Below are 21,621 nucleotides of genomic sequence, written 5' to 3'. Positions count from 1 at the left end.
GGACTACCCCTCCAAACGGCCACACACTGCCTCTGGAAGCCCCCTTACAAAAGCGGATGGAGCTTAAAACAAAGTTAACATTTCATTACATAAGAGCCATTCTTGATCTTTAAACACAGCCAATGTACATTAATATTTAACCATCACACGTTACAGATTGCATATCACTATTATGAGCTCATAGCCATTATTTTTTGCAAAACATTAAGAAATAGATGCTGAAGTCACTCATCACATGTCTTCTATTTATTATGACGGGAAATAACAAGCTTCTTTGATTAGGGAAATGTTTATTACATTACAAGGCTACAATCTCCTTTGAGCACCCCACTCCAATCCATGTGCTCGGTGCAAAGTTTCCTTAAAGGCTGTAAGCTGACCACCAGTATATCCTGGAAAACGCTCCTGTGCTTCTAACAAAGAAAATGCTGAAGTGCTGAGGAAATTTATACAGCTGATTACAGTGCTTCCTCTTGAGACTTGATTGAGAAAACAAATGTCTTTACGTTAAGAGACTCTACTCAAAGGGAAGCAACCTTAATAATACCTGCCCCTTTTGAAGCACTGATTAACGTTACCTAAAGGAACGCTGCCACTGACCTGAGGTCCGTCATTCCAAAATTCAACCTCTCAAGAGAAGGAAGATGCAGGCAGTCTATTGAACTGCAGAATGAGACAGATGGGAGGGTCCCTGGTCCAAACAGAGTAGGGCTAACATCAAAGCCAGACCAGTAGTCCCAGCAGCCTCACATCTCTCCCTCCACCCAGACCCCAGCCATGGCTGGGGAAGCCTTCAGCCAGCCCCCCACTCCCCAGCAAACCAACAGCTCCACATCTAGGGCTGAGCAGCACTGACCGCAGCAGAATTATTACCTCATATTTAATTATAGTCCTGCTAATACACTCCAGATGGAGTTGGTTCTTTCTGTAACTGTTAGGTCATGTACAGGTGGTCATCCAATACATGTCCCAAAGCGCTCTTTTGCAGCTGTGCAGCTTAGCTACGTCCTCCCTCTTTGGTATTTCCTCATTTCAGTTCATTAAGTTGCATGTTGCAGGCTTCCAAATGCTTTTTCAGTCTACCATGACCACTTAACTTTGAACTCTGCTTCACAATGCTTGCAGCCCCTCTCAGTTTGGGCTTACTTGCAGATGCTGCAAGTATTCCCCTGCCCACATCAGTGAAGAGAACAGCAAACAAAGCTCAGCCCAAGACAAACAGGGGTGTGTTCATACTACCCGCCTTGGTCCCCTGATTTTCAGAGCACGTTATAGGTAACTACTCTCCAAACATGGTCTTTAAACAGTTACTTGTTTACCATATAATTTAATATGTATGTGTTCCTGTTCCACAGAAAAGCCACAAGAGCTCATGTCAAAAGCCACCGCTCCCCCCCAGTCCCTCACCATCATCTTATCCCCCCGATTCCTAGAAACTGATTAAAAACTTTGTTCCAATTCTCCGAGCATCACAGCTAGACTAACCAGCCTGCAATTCCCCACACCTCCCCTTTTCAAAGGCAGGTACCGCATCTGCCCTTTTCAGTCCTCCAGGACCTCTCTTGCTCTTCGCAATTTCTAAAAGATAATTGTAAATGGTTCGAAGGTTGCTTGGCTAGTTGCTGCTGTACCCTAGGGCAAATTTCATCAGGCTCTGACTATTTGAATACACCTATCTTATCTGCTTTTTCTGATCTATCCTTTTCCTACTCTGTACTTTACTCCTATCACCTCATTTAAATTAATTTTAATTAATGTGAAGACACGCTCAAGCAATACAATAACTACATGAAACCCACTTAGTATTTTATCTTTCAGCTATAACGTTAGGAAAAAGCCCCAGACTATTCAGTTACCATGACTCTGTTTTGTCAGAGATGCAGAAGAACGTTTCAAAAACAAAACCAAAAACCAACCCAGATTACAGACTGTACATGGCACAGACCAACTCTCAGCTCAAGCGTCTGAAGGGAAAACATTAAGAAACGTCAATAAGCTCCTTTTCTTCAAAGAAAGATTAGAAGTTAACCACATATTAGAAGGAACACTTCTCAGTGACTAAACCAGCCTGTTTCAGCTTGATATATTAAAAAACACCACACTTCCCCAGCAGATAGAACATTTGATAACCAAATGCACGATTTCCTGTGCCATTCCCCGAGTTATCCAGCGCTGATCATTGCCGGGGGTAGGGTACCAAATTAGACTGACCTCTGGTCCAAACCAGCACAGCAAGTCGCACCGCTCTGTGAACAGACAGGTATCTGGAAGCACATCAACGTTTTAATGCACCCACCTGCTATAGCTATAATTTAACTTTCATCAGCTGGATATTATCATCCTTACAGCTGAGACACGGCAACTTATTACAGGAGCATAGCGAGCCTGCTTCTATGCAAAGCAAACCAGACAGCCTTAGATCATCCTCTATGATTTCTGCTTTTTTTCCTCCAAAATGAACCAGGTGCAGTAACTGTATCTCAGCTGAAGCATCAGAACTTCCTAAACCGCTCCTTTTCCACCCTGACAGACATCAGTCTCTGCTCTGTGATCCCCTAAGCAGGACATACAACGTTAATGGGGATCCTGGCTGTCATTCTCAAAAGCAGTTAGTGGTTTTAATGCCTCAATTTCTAGCGTACCCAACCAGAAAAGCTTTAGAAGGTCCAATTTTCAGGAAATGAACATTCAAAATTGCCCAGTGGTGTCTTTTTCTCCCCTGATTTTTAAACCCAGTATCCGGCTTTACCTGGGGCTTCTATCTAGAAAATCCTTTTGTAAGACTAAAACCACTGCACTGGCTAAAAAGGCAAACATATTTTCTTTTGCAAGCTGTGAAGAGAATACAACAAATCCATACATCCTTCCAGTTACACGAAATACAGCTTCTACTCCAGAATCTGAATCTGAGTGTTTTCTTCGAGTGATACAGTGCAAATCTTCTCTCGCAAAATACTATAATCTTTCAATGAAATCTGTTTTGCTGGACGTAACAACAAAGCCTGATTTCCTACACCGCCAGGGCAAACAAAAAAAAAAAAAAACACCACAAGAAAACAGTACTTCCAACCCACGCATGCCTGTATTTGCTTTTAATACAAATATAACCATTAGCAACCTCTTTATTGCTTCTTGCTTCTACTGAAAAACAAATCACAATTAGCAGAACCCACTGAAATCACCCCTGAACTAACCATGGCTAGAAAAGAGAAGAATGAAGAGAGTGAAAAGCCATGCCAATGAAACGCTGACCATCTCCTAGGCTGCCATTCCTTCTTTCCTAAGTGGATCCATTTTAGTACGGGAAGCTTGCTATCATGCAATTGTTCAATCACAGTACAGCAAAAAACAATTATTTCAGGTTCCTCTAGAAATCCACAGCCTTGCCTGAGAGTACGACACGCCGTGGCTCCATCCCACGCTGCCTCACAGCACCCAGGGGCCCATATAACCACTGCTGCAGGAGGAAGGCACCGGGAGCCAGGCAGGCACCTCTGCGCGCTCTTCCATCTGATGCCCTACACAGCTTGACTTCAGAAGCCTAACCCAAGCTAGGTGGTTTCAACTGAGCTTCTGCTACTAGACAGAACGAAACCAAGTTAATTAGAGTTAAACATATCCTCAAAGGAGATCTCAGTACCAAAACTTCTTATGCGCATTAACTTAGGAGGTAGCATGTATTTTTAATGAGTTCAGCACTTGTTACAGGTTAAAAAAAAAAAAACAACACACACGGCATGGCAGCTATTCAAACCCATTGCACCACACTGCCAGCAGTGCTGACAACAGGGGATGGCAAAGTTACGCTGCCAGTTATGGTGATTCTACCTTTATTGCATAACCCTCAGATAGCTAAATTAATTAAGGAGGTGAAGCGACAAAACAAAAGCCACCTACCAATATGCTGATTGTATAATAGCAAAGGAAATGAAAAAGACCAGAGGGCTAATGCTCATGTTCAATTTTGCAAATTTGTTTAAGTCTTGTAACATCTCCAGCATCTGTTGATAATGTTTTTCATAAATACATTTCTGAAAACATATATCCATGTAGAACAGTTAAAGCATACGTCTTCAAAGCAGAAATGAGTTTGACTCGCCTGAATTTGTAGCTTTAAACCCCACCCTGCCCTCCCTGCATGCATCTCCAGCACATGCAGTGTGAAGCCAGGTAAATTGCCAGCAGCCGTGCCTTTTGGGCACCAAACTGTTAAAGCACTCCACTCACTGTGAGATAAAAGGGCCATAAAGACTTTAAGTCCAAAAAACCATAGACAGCCCCGCATGAGGAACACTGAGCTGTGCCAATGAATTCAGCCGATGCCCTTTGGAGGCTGTCATTTAACATACAGCCAGAAAATACTGCTCACCACACTACAGCCAGACACAGCAGCTCCTTGTTTCGCACTAAGAATTACTGTGCTGTGGCCCAAGTGGCACAACACACAATCAAACTGTTCAGTCACATAAGGTTTGTGCCTGTGTGTTGTAGAAACACGGCCTATACTACTGAAAAGCCTTTAAATTACAATATAGCATCACATACAGCAAAGCGCAGATCAGTTGAAAGCCAGAAAGATTTATACAGTTGTAAGAGAAGAATGTTACTTTGATGACAATTGCTTTGCACTTTTACGTCCAAATGAAAAAAACTGATCATGCAGAAGCTTCATTCTTAACTGCAATCCCAATGCCCAACTTCCAGAGGTTGCATGTTAAAAACAAATCCCCTAAACCATAACCACACAGACAGATAACGTTATGCCAGCAATAACTAGTGCAAGAGGAAAACACTGGTTTTAGGTGGCTGTTTTTGTTGGTTTTAATCTTTTCAAACAGTCTCCAGTTTGAGTTCATTACTTTCAAGACTGTAACATTTAAGTGGAAACTTTACATATTTTTGTATATCCTTGAAAGAGCAATCATACAATAATTCCAGTGCAAGCAAATGTCAGGATTGCTTCCGGATGTAGTGCAGCCTCCAAACTCCTGAAAACCTAATCTGAATTCTGCTAATCTAGGTTACAGTTTATCTTCAGGGGCTCTCCTGTAAAATCATCCCTACATGCTTTAGATTCAGGCTGACGTGATAGAAAAGGTTTCCTTTTTTCTCCTCCCATTCACCTCAACAACACAAATATACTCTGGGTTTTTTTTTTCCCCAGTTCTCTTATAACCCCCCTCCCCTCCCCACAACGAGATGGACTTTATTAAGGAAATTACTTTAGAAGAAACCCCTGCAGATAAAATGTGACCTAGATCAGGGAGATTCTGCCCAATTTCAGTTCAAAAAAGTTGATTTACTTTAAAAGATGTTATTGCATGCCACTCAAACTGTACTTTCGGCCACATTTTGCATGGGCCAAGTCTGTCATTTTTTATTTCCTAAAACCCAAGTTTACATTAAGAATGACAGAAGACCGTCTCAGCTGAAAACATACATAATTGGACATACCCAAAAAGAAAGGCTGGGAAATTGAGTAGAACAGGACCACTGATGGGCTGAAGAACAGCATGACCGAAGCTGCCAGCTCAGCTTGCATGTAACACCATTGCTGCTCTGGATCCACCACCTTCCCTCTCCTGAACTGCGTGAGACAGGGATGTGGTCTTCACAAACCGCTTTGCAGTGGGTGCACACACTCTGAGCCTTTATGCTGCCCCTTCTATCCAAATGCAATCAACTTTGAGAAAGCACATGCAGTATGCCTTGCCAACAAGTTCTTCCCTGCTCTTCTGTTTCTGTGAAACACAAGATTTCTGCAACCAGCCCTCCCATGCATGCCATCTTTGCGTAACACCTCAAGTGTTAGAGATCCATATCTCTAAATCAGAGAGATGAGTTACGAAGGGTGATCTAGTCAGTAGATAAAGGATTGGCTGTCTGGCTGCAGCCAGACAGTTGTGGTCAATATTAGCACTATGTTCAGCTGGAGGCCAGTGATGAGCAGTGTGTCCCCCATTGGTTCATCTTTGGACTGGTATTCTTCAACATCTTTATCAATGAAATAGACAACGATATCAAGTGCACCCTCAGCAGTTTGCTCATGACACCAAGCTGAGTGGTGCAGCTGATACAGTAGAAGGAAGAGATGCGATCTGGACAAGCTTGAGAAGTGGGCCCACATGAACCTAATGAGGTGTTACGCTTGGGCTGAGGCTATCCCAGGTATGTCAACAGACTGAGAGCAGCCCTGCTGAGAAAGACAGGAGGGTCCTGCTAGAGAAAAGGCTGGAGATGAGCCAGCAGTGTGCTCCGGAAGTCAGGAAGGCCACCTGCACCCTGGGCTGCATCAACAGAGGGGTGGCAGCAGGGAGAGAGAAGGGATTGTTCCTCCTCTGCTTTGCCCTCCTGAGGCCCCATTTGGAGCACTGCATCCAGGCCTGGGGCCCCTAGCACAGGATGATCATAGGGCTGCAGCACCCCTCCTGCGAAGACAGGCTGAGGCAACAGGATTTGTTTAGCCTGGAGATGAGAAAGCTCCAGGGAGATCTCACTGTGTGCCTTTCAGTACTTAAAGAGAGCTTATAAAAATAGATGAAGACCAACTGATAGTGATAGGACAAGGGGGAACTGTTTTAAATCAAAAAGGAGATTTAGTTTAGCTGTTAGGGAAAATTCTTTACTCAGACAGTGGTGAAGCACTGGCACAGGCTGCCCAGAGAAGCTGTGGGTGCCCCGTCCCTGGAGGTGCCCAAGGCCAGGCTGGATGGGGCCCCGGGCAACCTGATCTGGTAGAGGGGCAACTCTGCCCACAGCAGGGGGGTTGGAACTAGGTGATCATTAAGGTCTGTTCCAACGCACACCATTCTATGACCCCATGATCGATGGCACATCCCACCATCTGACTACCATCTCCTAGAGCTGCCAAAGTTTGACTAATGCCACCTGCGCCCACCACAGTCCATTCCAGAACACTTTGAGCACTGAAGCTCTTCTCTTGCTCTCTTTCAGCTCTACCAGCAGGCTTTCCTCACCCTCCCAGGACCGCTCTGCTGTGCTTCCAGACACGCATACCTACTTTAAGTGCTTCAGTCTCCATGTAAGTAACGAGACCCGTTCCTGGTATTAGATAAGTCTTGTTTGTTTCAAACAGCATCTTAGCTAATGAGTTTTCTCTCCCCTTCTACACTCCACAAATATTGGGTTGAGTAATGCATAGCCTAATTGACTGTTAAGGTCACTGGCCAGCTCTTTAATCTTATTTAGTACACTTTGAGACAGTTCATGAGTCATTAGGGTTTCATTCTTGGGGACACAATGACACATAATATACGTTAATAAAGAGCATGAATATAATTCAATGTGTGCATTATACAGACTACAAAACTAGAAAGGTAGCGTTAAATATTTCTTTGCAATGTTATCATTTTAATAATGTTGCTTATTTTAATAGACAATAAAAATATTTAATTGTGAGAGCCTGCCTATGTCTTCATAATTTGTTATGCTCATGCAGCTCTAAGAAAAGGCAGTAAAGTCACACTTTAAATAACAACCTGAGGTGAAAGAAGGGCTCGAGGGAAACCCATCTTAAAATTTCCTTATTTGAAGAAAAAAAGTGTATTTCTTCAAGCTGTTATTCATTACATTTGATTTTATGATGTAAATTACAATTCAGTGCGCACACACATCAAACTTTGAAATACTTTTGAAAGGGATCAGCATCGCTAATCAGGCACTGAAATCCAATTTCTAGGAGAATATCTGGGAGCTCAAAAGGTGAACATTTTAACTGGCTTGAAAAGACCTCTGAAAAATAAAGTTAAACAGTAATTATACCTAAATGTGCTTGAGAAACTTTATACCTGCCTTGACATGAATCCCGTCTTTGCATGGATGATGAAATTCTTGGCATTGCTTTAGGTGATTGGGATGGCATTAGCTTAGGCAGGTAAGAATGCAACAGCCACAAGCCCAGACAGGTAGGATAAAGGAGTTACTGACTCAAAAAGAAGCATGACAGCTTATCTGTTGAAAGTCTAAACATGTTAATCATTTAACATAAACAGATCTGCTGATATTTTTAGAAAGGCATTTTAACTCATAAGTAACAGTGTTAAAAAAGGACAGCAGGAAACCTAATCATATTTTCCAGAGGTCGTCCCAGCCATTTGCAGATTGTTTCTGCTAATCATCAGACCAGGAAGAAAAGAAAGAGGGGAAAAAAGGGAAAGGAAAAAGACAGGTAGCTGGGTTTGTGATTAGGACAATAAACAAGTTGTTGGCAATCAGAGTTTGACTGCTGGCGGTGCAACAGACTCCTCCTGCAACCTTTATCTCAATGTGCCTCAGCTCAGTCTGTAAAACGCAGGTAATAATGTTTCCTACCTCACAGGAACGTTCTCAGAATAAATCCATAAATGCCTGCGAGACGCTGAGACGCTACTGTGACAGAGGCCATAAAAATACCTGGAAAAGAAAAACAACAAAAATAAGTGTCATAAACAACAGTAACAGCAGAGAAATTCACAGACTAAACAGAAAAGGCTAAAGCTTCGTTTAATGACATGAATTCTCTCATCCTGCGGAAGAAGCAGTTAGGTTCAGCACATATTCCCACCTGTGTGGGACAGCACAGGACAGCAGTGCCATCCCTACTCTGACATGACAGCACCACCACAGTAACCCATCACCGTGTGGATGTGGAGTGGCAGGGGTTTCCTTCACAGATCATAAGGCTCAGGGCTGCCTCGAAGAGCCACGATCAAAAGACTGAGCCCCAGCACACTGACAGCATTCCTCCCCTCCTCCCGTGTGTGACATGCTGAAGAATCCAATTCCTCCCACAGCCAAAACACTACTCATTTTGAGCCTAGCATTTACTCCCAAATAGTTTTTACCCATTTGTTTTCATGCCAACATTGATCCCGTAGCTTAAACAGCTCTTCTCCATCCCTGAAGTTTATTTCCCTCATGATAAAACTGAATTATGCCACCTCCCTGTCAGAACTCGTTTTGCTGCCCAGACAAAGCAAGTTTGTTGAGTTTCCTCTTGGAAAGCCCTTCCATCCTTAAGATTATCCATTGCTTTGCTTACCCCACCTCACCCTCTAACACATGGCATCATGCTGTGGCTCACTGTCACTTTGTGACTGTCAGCTGTGTCAACTAAAAATGTGTTCTCTCCAGTACTTTCAGTTGATAACCCCCTCCCATCCTACCCAGGTTAGAAACAAGTTTCTTCCCACCAGTGCCTCCTGTGGTCACCGCCCTGCATGCCATCATCATGGCAATAAGGTCTACTTAGAATCAGAGAATCATTAAGAAGATCTCTAGGATCACCACGTCCAACCCCAATCCACCCCAACGTGCCCACTAACCACGTCCTTCAGTGCTACATCCCCACAGAGGCCCCTTCTCACAACCCGAGCTAACTGGGCCAACAAAAGAACCCCCTCTTGCATTTTCTGGGGTTGGAGGGTTCTCTGCAGGTGCACAGGCTGGCTGCCAGGTTGGCCAAGTGAGAGCCAACATGAGAGAAGGACGAGCTCAGCCGTCAGCTGGCAGCCTGCCACCAGGTCGGGCTCAGCCCCATCGGAAACCTCAGCCTCGGAAGCCAGAACGCAGTCACCTTTCCAAGGACTCGGATCTATTTAAAATAACCTTCACAAATAAATATATTATGCAATTTTGTGTTATGCAGCGTTGACTCCAGTGACTCTGTAGTAGTGCTTACGCTACTATATTTACTTCTGGCACACATTTGTCGCGCTCACTGCAGGCATTCAGAACACGTTCATGTTTTAAACCCTGAAGTCCTACCTTACAACACCTAGTCACAACGCTCCTCAGTATGTTTTTCCTAGTTTTGACCACGTTGCCCCCCTTTCTTCTCTTTCAGCAGGCTTTCTCGTCCACTAACACTAGCATATCTACCTGGATGCTTTCCTTTAAATGCCCCTCTCCAGCCACACTCACCAAAAACCTGGCTCTGGCTGTGCTGCTGCATTGTGTCTCCAGCTCACCAGGTTTTGCCCTACCAGTTCCTATCTCTCCACAGATAGTCTATATCCAGCCAAAACCTCTTCCAAGTTGAGACAGCTTGGGTTAGACAGTTCTGTGGGCAGAAACAATGTTTTGATTCCGTTTCATCTAACATCTTGCCCATGACCAAGACTAACACACTGAACTTACAGAAGGAAGATGATAAAAACCTGTTCTCCCCCCCTCCCCCATACTAATATGATGGCCATTTCAGTACTGGCTCTTTTTCATTCTCTTCATCAGCTAGTCTTTGTTGCAAGAATGGCAATCACATCTGAGTGGAATCCATCCAACTGTAAGTGGTTTGTTAAATCCCAGGACACGTTATCTACAGAGAAGGATGCTTAAGCTACTTAAATGGCAACCCTTTATTAAATGCATAAAAACGCTTGAAATTTCTGTAAGCCAACAATTTATATTAATTTCCTCCCTTACAAGTATCAGTCTCTGCTGCTAACTATGACACTGATTTGTATGCATTTCTTTTGTAGCTTTTTTTTTCCTGGAAATCCTGTGGCATTCTCTACAGTTCTAACACACATAACTGCAGTAGTTCATGGGATACACGTATGCTTGCTCCACTAAAGACTCCTTTTTCCAAAAGCTGAAGTAGATTCTGCACTTAGATCATAGGGGCAGTTCAAGTCAACTGTTTCAGCTACACAACAGTGACACGACTGCCATAAAAGGGAGGGGAAATGTGCCACCAAAATCCTCTTCCACACTGCAAGTATTAATAGAGAGACAGAGAGCAAAGACTTGAGATAAGGGTAGAAAATACTCTGTCACAGCACCTCTTAATGTGCACTTTATGACCCCCGGAAAGCCCTGCGACAACACAGCCTGCTCACATCCAAGTGATTGCTTAAGTACTAAATTTCCCTTGTGTCTACTTGGCTGACTCGCATATATTTAGAATTTTACACCAATTCAGTTTGGGATGCTGTAGCCACCTTCACTAAACACTCTGCTTATGCAGAGGGCACACAAACATGAAGCATTTGCTATTTTGGATTAAACATTAACAGAAAAACTCAATCAGCAGTGACGAAAGCGGTAACGGCAGTTCACTGGAGATAAACCCCTCTAAGAAGCACACCGTCGTCTCCACCTTACTCACACTGTTAGAAAGCCTAAAGTGACAGCAGAGCTGGAACACCAGCAAGATTTTAGGACACTAAATGATACCTTCCCCACTAAAACAAACTCTCTGCTCCCCACGCCAGGGTTAAGCTCGGTGCCAGCAGCCTCTCCATGCCCAGCATCCATCAGCCCCATGCTTTGCGCCAGGCCTGGGAACCACAGCAGCCAAAAGCACGAGCGCTGCCGCTGGTGCCTGACAGCTTCCCAGCTTTTGCATATTGAGCCCAGAAGGGAACACAGCATTTCTTCAAAACTCTGCAAAGCTGCTTTTTTTAATCTACACAACAATATTTACTGAACACACAAGAGCAGTAGCCACGAGCGTTTCACACAGCGCTGACAACAGCAAGGAATTCCTTGCTCCTTGGTAAGCTCCCATGCTGGTTGACACAGCAAGAGGTACTGTCAGAGGCCAAGAAAATCCACAACTTATCAAAAGAAAATGGCAAATTGTGAAAAACCTGTACGGCAAGGTTAGCTGCCTAGGCACAGTGTTAATAGAGCTCCATAAATACCTCCATCTAACACTGACAGAGGTTAAAAACCCATTATCTTTCCCAAACAGCAGTGCGAACATATGTTCAATCGAACACCCCGCCCCACCAAGCTACAAAGTAGAGTCTGCTCTTTTCAGTGCCACAAATACAAACCACAGGGAGCATTTTAAATGAAAGCATTATGAAGATCACATTAGGCAAGTTTGATCTACTGTAAAGCACTCGCACACAACATTAAGAGGGAGAACAACCTTTAACACCTGCTTTCTCTTCAAACATAGCATTATCTCTGTGCATGGCTTGGCTCTTAATGGGATGAAATCTCAGGCTAAATTGCATGGCTTACTCTACCAGCAAAGAATACTTAAAACGTGTGGGACCTCACAGCCCACTAACACCGAACTATGGAGAGTGCTCCTCCCAACCTGCATGCTCTGCTCGGCCTGCCAGTCTCACCCCAGTGCAAAGCGCTGTGTCACAAGAGGAGCTGCAACAGCTGGAAAAGGACCGTGTGACCCAAGCTCTGGAAATCATCACCATAAATATTCAGATGCAGGGTGATTTGTTTTCTTACCAGTAGCACATTGTTACTCGCAAATATTAATTAGCTCCTAACTGGCACTTGTTCCTCCTCCCCTCTGCTGCGTGCACAAGGATCCCTCGCTGCCGAGTCCTGCGGCCACTCCGTGCTGCTCAGAGATTGAATCACGTTTCATGTCACACAACTTCCACAGCTTGCTCAGCTGCTGGAGGAGAGGCAGGGAATAATGTCTCAAGCTATTCCCTCCCGACCTCTCCAGAGGGTGAAACAACAGCTTTAATGGCCTCTGAAGGGATCCTGGTCCAGCGTGTCTCAGAAGGAGAGGGATGACAGCTGTACTAGTAGTTCTTTGGAGTGGAGAACAGATTTGAAGACCCAAACTTCAAAGATCTCGTTGAGGGGAGAGTTCAAACTCAAACTCTCCCTGCTGGAGAGAGGAAAGTTCCTAATGCAACCGCTCGCATTCCCAGCGATCACTCACATTTTAGACAGAATGCAGGCACAAGGAATTGCCTGTCACATCCTACAGAGTAACAAACAGCAGTATAAATAAATCTCACTCTGCCAAGAAGAAAGCTGTTACAAACCTAGGCAATTTTCTTTAGGTTTCTATATCCTTTTAGGAAGTGATATCTTTGAAGGTAAGAGATACAGGTGTAGGCAGACAGCTAGAGCCAGGTACAGAAGATTCCTCCTCCCCATTAGCAGCAGCAAGCCTGTTCCCTCCTCCTCCTAATTACATGCATCACCCACAACAAGAGAAGTTGTGCAGAGCACTGATGAAATGCAGGCGTTGGCAGCACCTGTAAGACTCAAGAAGTGACACAGGTGAATGACTAATTACCATCTTGGTCTCTACATACCCAAGGCACAGAAATCAGCTCATACACTTCCCACAGAGGAACCACTACCTATTCAATGCATCCTTCCACATCAAGTTTTCCTCACTAGCTAACACAGCATAATTTTCATGAGTACAGTCCAATCTGAATACTTAACAGTTTTTTTGTTTTTTTTTTTAATTATTATTATCAAAAAGCTGATGGCACAACACTTAAGAACAGCTACAGAGTAGCACAGGTGACAAATAACAGGCTTAAGGTAGAAAAATCAGAGCAGTTTTTGCTGGAAAATTAAGTCTAGGTGGTACCCGGTCCTGGTAAATGCTGAATGAGGGAGTTGTGACCAAGGCTTGCTATAATTACTACTAGAGAAAAAAGCTCTGCAACAGTCCCCACAGACAGTAATAACCCAGGATTAACAGAACGTTCTGTGAGCATGATTAGCCTCGTAAGCAAGTTCCCAAGACTATAGCACTCACAAATGGGAGTGCAAGAATGTAAGAATGTCTAAAATCACATCCACCGTAAATGACAAACATGGAGCTGCATTTTTCAGGGACATGAATGGCAAAAGCTGAAGCTAAAATGTGCTAGAGCTATATTTAGTTCTGCGCAAATACAAATTAAGAAACTCTTTCTTCCCAGTTACTAATGCAGTGTGACAGGAAACAATTATTTGCTCAGTGTCTAATGTTACCTTTGGTGTGTATCTGGCTTGCAGAAATTTTATATTGTGTAATAAAGAACCAGCTGATATTCTGCAAATCAGTGAGAAAGCTCATTAAAGAAGATGAAGAAACATTTGATTTGCACACACCCAAGCAACACTGGTCTTAGTTATGCAGATAGAATCAATTTTGGGCTCTCTTTTGTTTTTATGCTGAAGTACAAACAAAGTGAGTTTGTTTTCTGAGCTGTGTATTAATTTATTCAAGAACTCTGCGAACCATTCTAAGGAGTATCATTGCTTCTCCGAAGTGTAAAATGGAGCTGGGCAGAAGGACAGAACAATTCAAGAAAAAAAAAAATCTCTCTTTTATGATTTCAAGTGCCAGTTTATCTCTACAGAAAATGCAACTCTGGGTCACAAGGGAGCTCTCAGCTCAGCAATCACTTCAGACTTCAACGTCTACAGAACACAAAAGACAACAAAATGCATGATTCAAATGAAGGGCTAGTTAGGCCACGGAGAACCAAGCTACAATTGCAGAGAGGAATCCCACGTGCTTCAGAAGTGCTCAAAAGGTCTGCACTCAAAAAATCCCAGGCATGCAGCTGAGAATAAAACCCACTCCTGCCTACTGCAGCAGGAATGTCAGCTAACAGACCAGACTTGGGAGTGTCCGAGCTGTACAGTGCAGCATCACTACATGCTATGGGAAGTTAGAAAATGCACAGTATCAAGACAGAAACAACAACCCTTTCTTTTAGCACCCCTGGACCAGTTATCACAAGGGCCCTTCATGAGCCATATAAGCATTCCTACAGCTGGAGGAGTGGGTATTTCCTGCTTGGCTTCAGCAAATAAGACTCAACTGGAGGCACGTGAAATATCTGCATCTTGGTGTGCCAGTGACCTTTTTAGGTACAGGTGCCTTTGAGATGAAGGCAGATGAGCACTCAGCAACATCTGAAAGATCACCAACACACCCAAGCCTTTCTCAGCCAAAACAGGACCACCAGACTGAATGTGTCACCTGCGCTCCCCACACTGACAAGGGGACCCCCTGTAGGCTAATACAGGCACTAGCTTGGTGAAACAAGATATGAGTGAGGCCTCTCATGAATACATGGATAAAGATCCATGACCAAACAGCTGAAGTCTCTCTGAAGTCTGACAGACCAGAGTGGACTTCCAGCACTCAAGCACACATAGGCTATAATCAACATCTAGCTGCCTAAATGCCTTCACCGGGTTACTCAATGACTATTTCTCTTTGGTTGTTCCCTCAAGAGAGAGGATGTATAGTAAAACAAAGCTCTGGCTTGGAGCAAAGATGAACAATATCCCTTGAAAAGACTCCTTTTCACTAGAAATTTCATTTCTCACCATACTCCACTCCCCCAAAGACTCATCCAATTACCAGCTTCATTACAGTGCTAAAACAATCAAGAGATAAATTAGGAACCACCCTTCTAATCAAGGTTGCCACATTGCACCTCTGCTTCCCCCTCCACAAAGACTGAGCTTTTAAACAAACACGATGTGAATGAAGTCTCTTTCCAAGAGCTTAACCGAGGTTTAAGGAACAAGGAGGCGAGGCTGACAGGCATACAAATTGCTATTAGCTCATGAGTAATCAAAGGGATAAAGATATATATGTTTTAGGAATTAAGAGTATCTAATTATTATGAATTAGGATTAGAGTTATTCTTTTCAAGAAGAAAAATTACCACACATCAGCCTAATGTGTCTTTATTGCCCTTATAATAGCTAGGGCTGGGGACAGGGTGCTTGAGCAATGCCTCTCAAGTCTCATCCAAAGCATCCCTACCTCAACAGCCACCCCAGCCCTGGAATTTGCCAAGCACAAAGCAAAAGGAATATTTCATTCTAATGAGAAGATCTCAAGATGTGTGCTCTCCACATTTTATAAACACACGCTAACAGTGTTGTCTGAGAAAAATCTGTGCTGTTACTCAGCTAGCTTGGAAAAGAGTAAAGGAGCAGAACATGCTTACAAAGGATGAATCAGAAAGGAGCATTCAGAGCCGTGTTCAGTTGTTCCCCAACTCCTCTTTTGCAAAATTCTAACTCTACATTAGACTCTTGTACAGAGCTGACTAAGGGAGTCTATAGGACTTAGAAGCTTTCTAGAACAAAGCCCAGATCAGTACCAAGACAACACAAGAGAAGCAAAACTCCTCTAAAAGTACAGAAGCAACTCTGAGATAACAAAATGCGCAAACAGCTACACTGTGGAACCTATAGGAGTACCACCAGTACAAAAGAGACCATGAAGTCAGGACTAGGATTGCCCTATTGAGGATAAGGGGCTCCCAGCCTTCTTTGGTTGACCAATAGCTTACTCCATAGGCCAGCAAATTCTGACTGTAAATGGAAAAAGAGAACGGCTTTTATGTTATGAAAATCAGACGTTACAAAATTAACATGAAAATATACAGTGGACAGTTCTGTTTTTCTTTTCAACCCATCGCAGTTTGTTGTATCACCCTCTCCCACAACAGGATAATCTCCACATAGCTAGCACTAAAATCCTGCTACCGCATAAATCCAAGACAAGCAATAAACAGCATGAAAGAAAATTTCAGAGGAACTATTAGATTAGGTTCACATTAGCATTGCCTGAAACGTGTCCTCCATTACACCAAGGAGCTGATGTTTATCTGTCTCTCTACAAGGCTTTTGACACAAAGCCCAAAGAACCAGACGAATGCATTAATGCTGGAGAATTAGTGGCAACATTTGAACTGATAAACAATTACCACCAGCAAATCCTCATCCTAAATATGATCAGGCTTTGTTGACACCTCTACAAAACCTATTTTGCTCTTTAAAAAGCTAGGGGGGAAAAAAAGAAGTGAAATAAACTGAAAGGCTTTGCTTTTAGTAGCAGCAATGCTACACCATCACAGAGAAGAGATGGAATGACGAGGTACTTTCAGAGGGGGGATATCCAAGCTCTGACAAGTGACTAAAGGTAAGCCAATGTTTAAAAATAAAATGCTCAGGTGTATAAATCACACATCCATTAACACACGCATCTATTGTAGACGCATATTAAACAGAGATGGATATACTCACAGAATCTAGACAAGCACATTTTTAAGCAAAGCAGCAGCTTTCTCCACTTCCATATCAGAATTATCATGAATTACAATCCCCGATGAGTGATTTGCTATAACAGAAACTGTTAAAATAAAGAGCACTTTCAAAGGTTATTTACCACACAAACACTCCCTGTTTTGCTTAGGATACGTTTTGGCTTATTTTCCTGTCTCAGAGCTGCCTCTATTTTTTTTATGTGTGAATAAAGCAGCAAAAAATATATTCATAATAGTAAAATAAATGCACTGCATATCCATATTGCTCTGCAACTCCACCTTTATAACACCCCACACTGAAATATTTGCTTTCTGTAAACTGAATGCAGAACAAAATATAACCAGCACACACTACAACACATTTCCATCTTAATTATAAAAGCTTTTTGACCAAGTAATAACAAATAGTGCAAGAAGCACAATGACCAGATTTGGACAGTCAAATCTCTTATTTTTTGTAATCACAATTATAAGAAAAAGAAATTTCTTGTAGTCTCAGAGTGTATTAATATGACAGACACAGAATAAAAAAACACTCACGTGCATGAATCTGTCTTTCCACATTACTGAAAGTTTTTCCTCGAGAAGCAGAATAAACATTTACTTTTACAGTATTTAAATATATAGTTAAACCTAATTTTAGTGGGAAAGAACTTTATGTTTCTAAAATATTGACACATTTACCTATTTAAAAACATATATTCATTGCCTTCAAGAGAGCCCAATCACCATGCCAGCCGCCTGAACGTAACACACTAAACCAACTCTAAATGGTGATTGACCTTTTGGCTGACACAGAAACAGCGTTTTTCCTAATTTCAGCTTATTCAGTTAATTCAATTCAATGATTGATTTGATTTGCTCAAAATAAGAAATCAATTAAGAAATTACATAGCATGAAGACTCGTTTTCATTTTCCGGTCTAAGAGCAAGCGGTAAGAGCAAGAGGTTGAAATCTACTCTTTAGGGTAACCTCAAGGGCCAAAACCATTTCTCAGTCACCACCCAGAGTGAATACCACAGCTGTTTTTAACCTTGAAAGCGCTGCTAGAAGTGAAATGCAGCAAGTTTCCCTTTGATATCGATATTTAGTACATATAAGAGAAATGCAGTTCACAATTTAATATCATTTCACAAATTGAAACTGAATTCTGATTTCGAATCATAAGGATTTGACATCAATGCAACTGCTTTCAGCACTCAATGTACGCTAAGCAAACATTTTACTCCCCAAACTATGAGCATGAAGTATTTGAATGCTTACTTGGCATATTTAGACAATCCTAACATATGCTTATAATGCAGATTGGTTGACAAAAGGTGTTACCTTACTGTAAAAGCTGTACTTAGCAGGAAATCAAGGCAATCTAATAATTACTAAACTACTAATAATTAACCTCTCCTTTGAGAAAAGTAACAAAGCAAGATTAAAGTGACTGATTTACATCAAAGTTTCTGCCCGGTTATTATTTAAATTATTATTTAAATCATTATTTAAATCATGTTTTACAGAATGAGATATTTACAAAGTATTACAAAGTAGTAGAAAAAAAAAAAAAAAAGCCCAAAAAGAGTTGAAAGTCTCAATGAACTCTGGTAATGATCTCTATTTTTAGCCCAGAGTTTTGGGAGCTCCTCAGCCACAATTCACCATGGATTTGGCAGACAAATTCCTGGAGGCCCTTCAGCCACTCTATTGAATTCTGTAACTGACGCTCTTCAAATTCAGAGTATTCAGGTAGGGTAAAGCTGAACATGTATTAAGACCTTCCCTCTCGCGGTACTGCCACCACAGTGCTGCACGATGACACTGACACACTGGAGTCAACACATTTCAGTGTTCAAACACAACTTGCCAGTGCTCCTCTACCACGAAGGAGGAAGGGATGAGAAGATGCTCGCTTACTCCTCAGTAAAGAACCGTTCATCTTCTACCAGATGTTGAGTTGGACTGAGGAATAAATCCAAGAGGGGATATTTTCCGCATATAACTGACTTCTTTAAACTTAATCACTTTTCTGGTTAACCACCAGAAATTGTTTCCATTTACAAATATCACAAGATCATGGTTGTATCAGTTAAACTGAAGTGGCAAGGAAGAATGAGTTATTCTATGGTTACCTGGGAGCTGGAAAGGCTCAGAGGTACTTGGCTGTATGTCAGTGTGTCCCAGACCTCCCTGCGGACCACGATCCTGTTCAATGAATGAAGCTGCTCCTACTCATCCCTGCACCACCACCAACTAAAAGCACTCCTGAGCCACTGAATTAGCCAAACATCCCAGAGATCTGAGAGCCTTCTGCTGATGAGGGGAGAGAGAAGGGAGGAGGACAGCCTCTTATCTCAGCTACGGTATTTTTCCTTTATTACAAGAATTAAAGAATTATGAGAAATGCACAAAGTTAATGCAGACAAATGATTTTATTTTTTTCTTTTTATCTTGCTAGTATTTTAATTAAAACCTTTTGTCATGTCTGCTGAGCAAGTTCAAAGTGTTGCAATGCAGCAGCAATGGGAATGCAGAAGTCTTGTTCTGCTCGGGGAAAAAAAAATGTTTTCAACTTTTACCAAACCAGCGACTGTAATTACTACAAGAATAAATCAAATTTATAGCAAGCAAACAAGGCATAATCTTTTTTTGTGTGTGTGGCCATAAATGAGTTTATTTTTGTTGCAATGTGATAAAGTTTTGTATTTTCTGCAAGTCAGACGGACTATTTTGATAATATTCTTTACATTTCCTCCTTATTAATGAGATGAAAAATTTGCTATTAAGATATGCAAGTCATCTCGATACATCTTGCTGCTGGATAAGCTTCAACAAAATCTTACAGCCCTTTTTTTCTAACCACATTAACACAATAATTGCATAGACAAAACTCTTGCTTTAGTATTAGTCGACGTTCTGTTCTTGCAAAATATCAAGAGGTGGAATTCAACAAATTACGACAACCCAGCTCATACTGTTCAGCATGCAGCAACAGAGGAGACAAAAGCACTTTTAATTTTCATTATTTCCAAAGACCTTTTTTTCTTTTAATGGAACATGAGACAAAACTGTTGTGCTTTTTTTTTTTTCCCCTAAATCATGCCAAAGAGTACACCTGCTATTTAAAAGTACTTTCACATCTCCTCTTTCCCTACTAACCTTTTGTGAAGAACAATTTCTGATTGCTAGGCTATTTTTCATTTGCCTATCTCTATTCATAAAGAATGAAGTATGTAAAATGGCAGATTTGAGAGACTGTTAAATAACTTGAATAGCTCACGTACATAAAAGCGATTACGGCTCTGCAAAACCTAAGAGAAACGTTATCAAAACATGCGCTCGCTTCGGTGCTGCTACCAGCAGAGCAGGCTACGCTCTCACTGGCACCCAACCACATCACGAACCCAAGTGATTTGTTCCTTGGGTGAACGTCAGTTTTGAGAAGTAAATACGCATGTGCACACATGCACGTTTGAGTATACACACACACACAAAGGTCTCCCGTAATCCAATAAACCTGAAAGCTCCTACCTGAGAAAGCATTTTTATGAGCCCACATAGCTCAAGCCAGCAGCGCAGCTTGGACCAAGTAAATGAAGAATTCTCCACTTAAATACTTCAGCTGCCCCTTGACTCGGGGTGGACAGTCACGGTGGAAGCACAGAGGGAAGGCCCGGCCGGGGGGCTGTCACCTGGGGGCTCCGAGCAGCAGTGGGAAGGGCTGCTCTGGAAACGCCTCTGCCAGACCGCCGCAGGAAGACCTTTATCAGCTAGTGACTATAAATTTATTTTCTGCAAAGGAACCTTCTGGCATAATGTGCGCAGGAAGGACATAAAAAGCAATCTGTCTGCCAATGAAACTAGAAAGCAAACGCGAAGGCGGGAGAGGCAACATATTTTGTTGAAATATGTAGATACACCGCTTCGATCTCAACGTGTGCCACTATCTGACACCCAAGGGTGAAGCGCTCTGATCTCTGCTGACAACATTTACACTAAGGAAGCCTCCGCTATTTCACTCAGCGTTTCCAAAACGCCTGTCGTGCTCTCTGTAGTAAGAGGGTTGGCTGCTCGGCAGCCATGGGACCAAGCCATGGGACCTCACAGTGCTCACGTGCTCCAGAGAGCAGCAAACGACCGTGGAAACTGAATTAACACAGCCAGAACTAAATAACACCTTTCCACAGGAAGAACTGCAGTGCCCCAGGACTACTGGCAGGGCGAGAGGCCAACGCCAGCCTCACTGCTCACCAAAACACAGCAGAGATGCAGCTCTGCAGCAGGGGGTAGGGAGATTCTGCTTGCAAACAGATTAAAGAGAAAAAAAAAAATCAAATCATCCAGAAACCAGTTTAGGGATTTGGCTTTTTCCTTTCTGCTCGTCTTTGTTTGATAATTTGTGTAACCTGTAATATTAAAAAGCATGCAAAACAGCAAGCATGTCTTTTATAAACAGTTTAAGAAGTAACAAAATAACCGTCACCCTCTAATCTAATAAAGCTGTTAAACAAAAATAGCAATATTCCATCAAACAGGCATGCAGAACTCTTGTGCAAGTTAAACAGCCACGTATACTTAAAAACTGGGACTTCTGAGCACAATACAGCTCCATTGTTTGAGGCAATATTAGAATATAATTAGCTAAATATTTTAAAACAAAAATACGAAGATAAAGTAACAAAGAAGGCCATGGGATCTAAAGGGCAATGGATCTCAAGGCGCACTTAAATATTTAAGCCATTTTTTGTCCTGAGGGCACAGAACCTAAAGGGCAATGGATCTAACGATACAGTTTTAAATATTTAAGCCAATTTTCCCCCTTGAATTTTTATCATC

At 42.3% G+C, this 21,621-nt stretch overlaps 1 protein-coding gene across 32 annotated transcripts in view; it reads right to left on the bottom strand.

Moving 5' to 3' along the window:
- The window catches only part of PTPRF (protein tyrosine phosphatase, receptor type F), a 342,426-nt gene that overhangs the window by 250,605 nt on the left and 70,200 nt on the right, over positions 1–21,621 (bottom strand). For 29 of the 32 annotated variants that reach the window (XM_040705351.2, XM_046944827.1, XM_046944822.1 and 26 more), the window contains exon 2: positions 8,332–8,412. The exons of 2 other annotated variants lie outside the window; for them this stretch is intronic. The gene's annotated coding sequence lies outside the window, so the exon portion shown is untranslated. Of the gene's footprint in view, positions 1–8,331; positions 8,413–8,843; positions 10,178–21,621 lie in introns of those variants that run through there. One more of the 32 variants, XM_046944814.1, reaches the window with a different exon arrangement.

Source organism: Gallus gallus, chromosome 8, assembly GCF_016699485.2.
Source record: "Gallus gallus isolate bGalGal1 chromosome 8, bGalGal1.mat.broiler.GRCg7b, whole genome shotgun sequence".
Taxonomy (NCBI): Eukaryota; Metazoa; Chordata; class Aves; order Galliformes; family Phasianidae; genus Gallus; species Gallus gallus.
The sequence above is the reverse complement of the archived record's forward strand: the minus strand, read 5'-3'. Positions and strand labels throughout refer to the sequence as shown.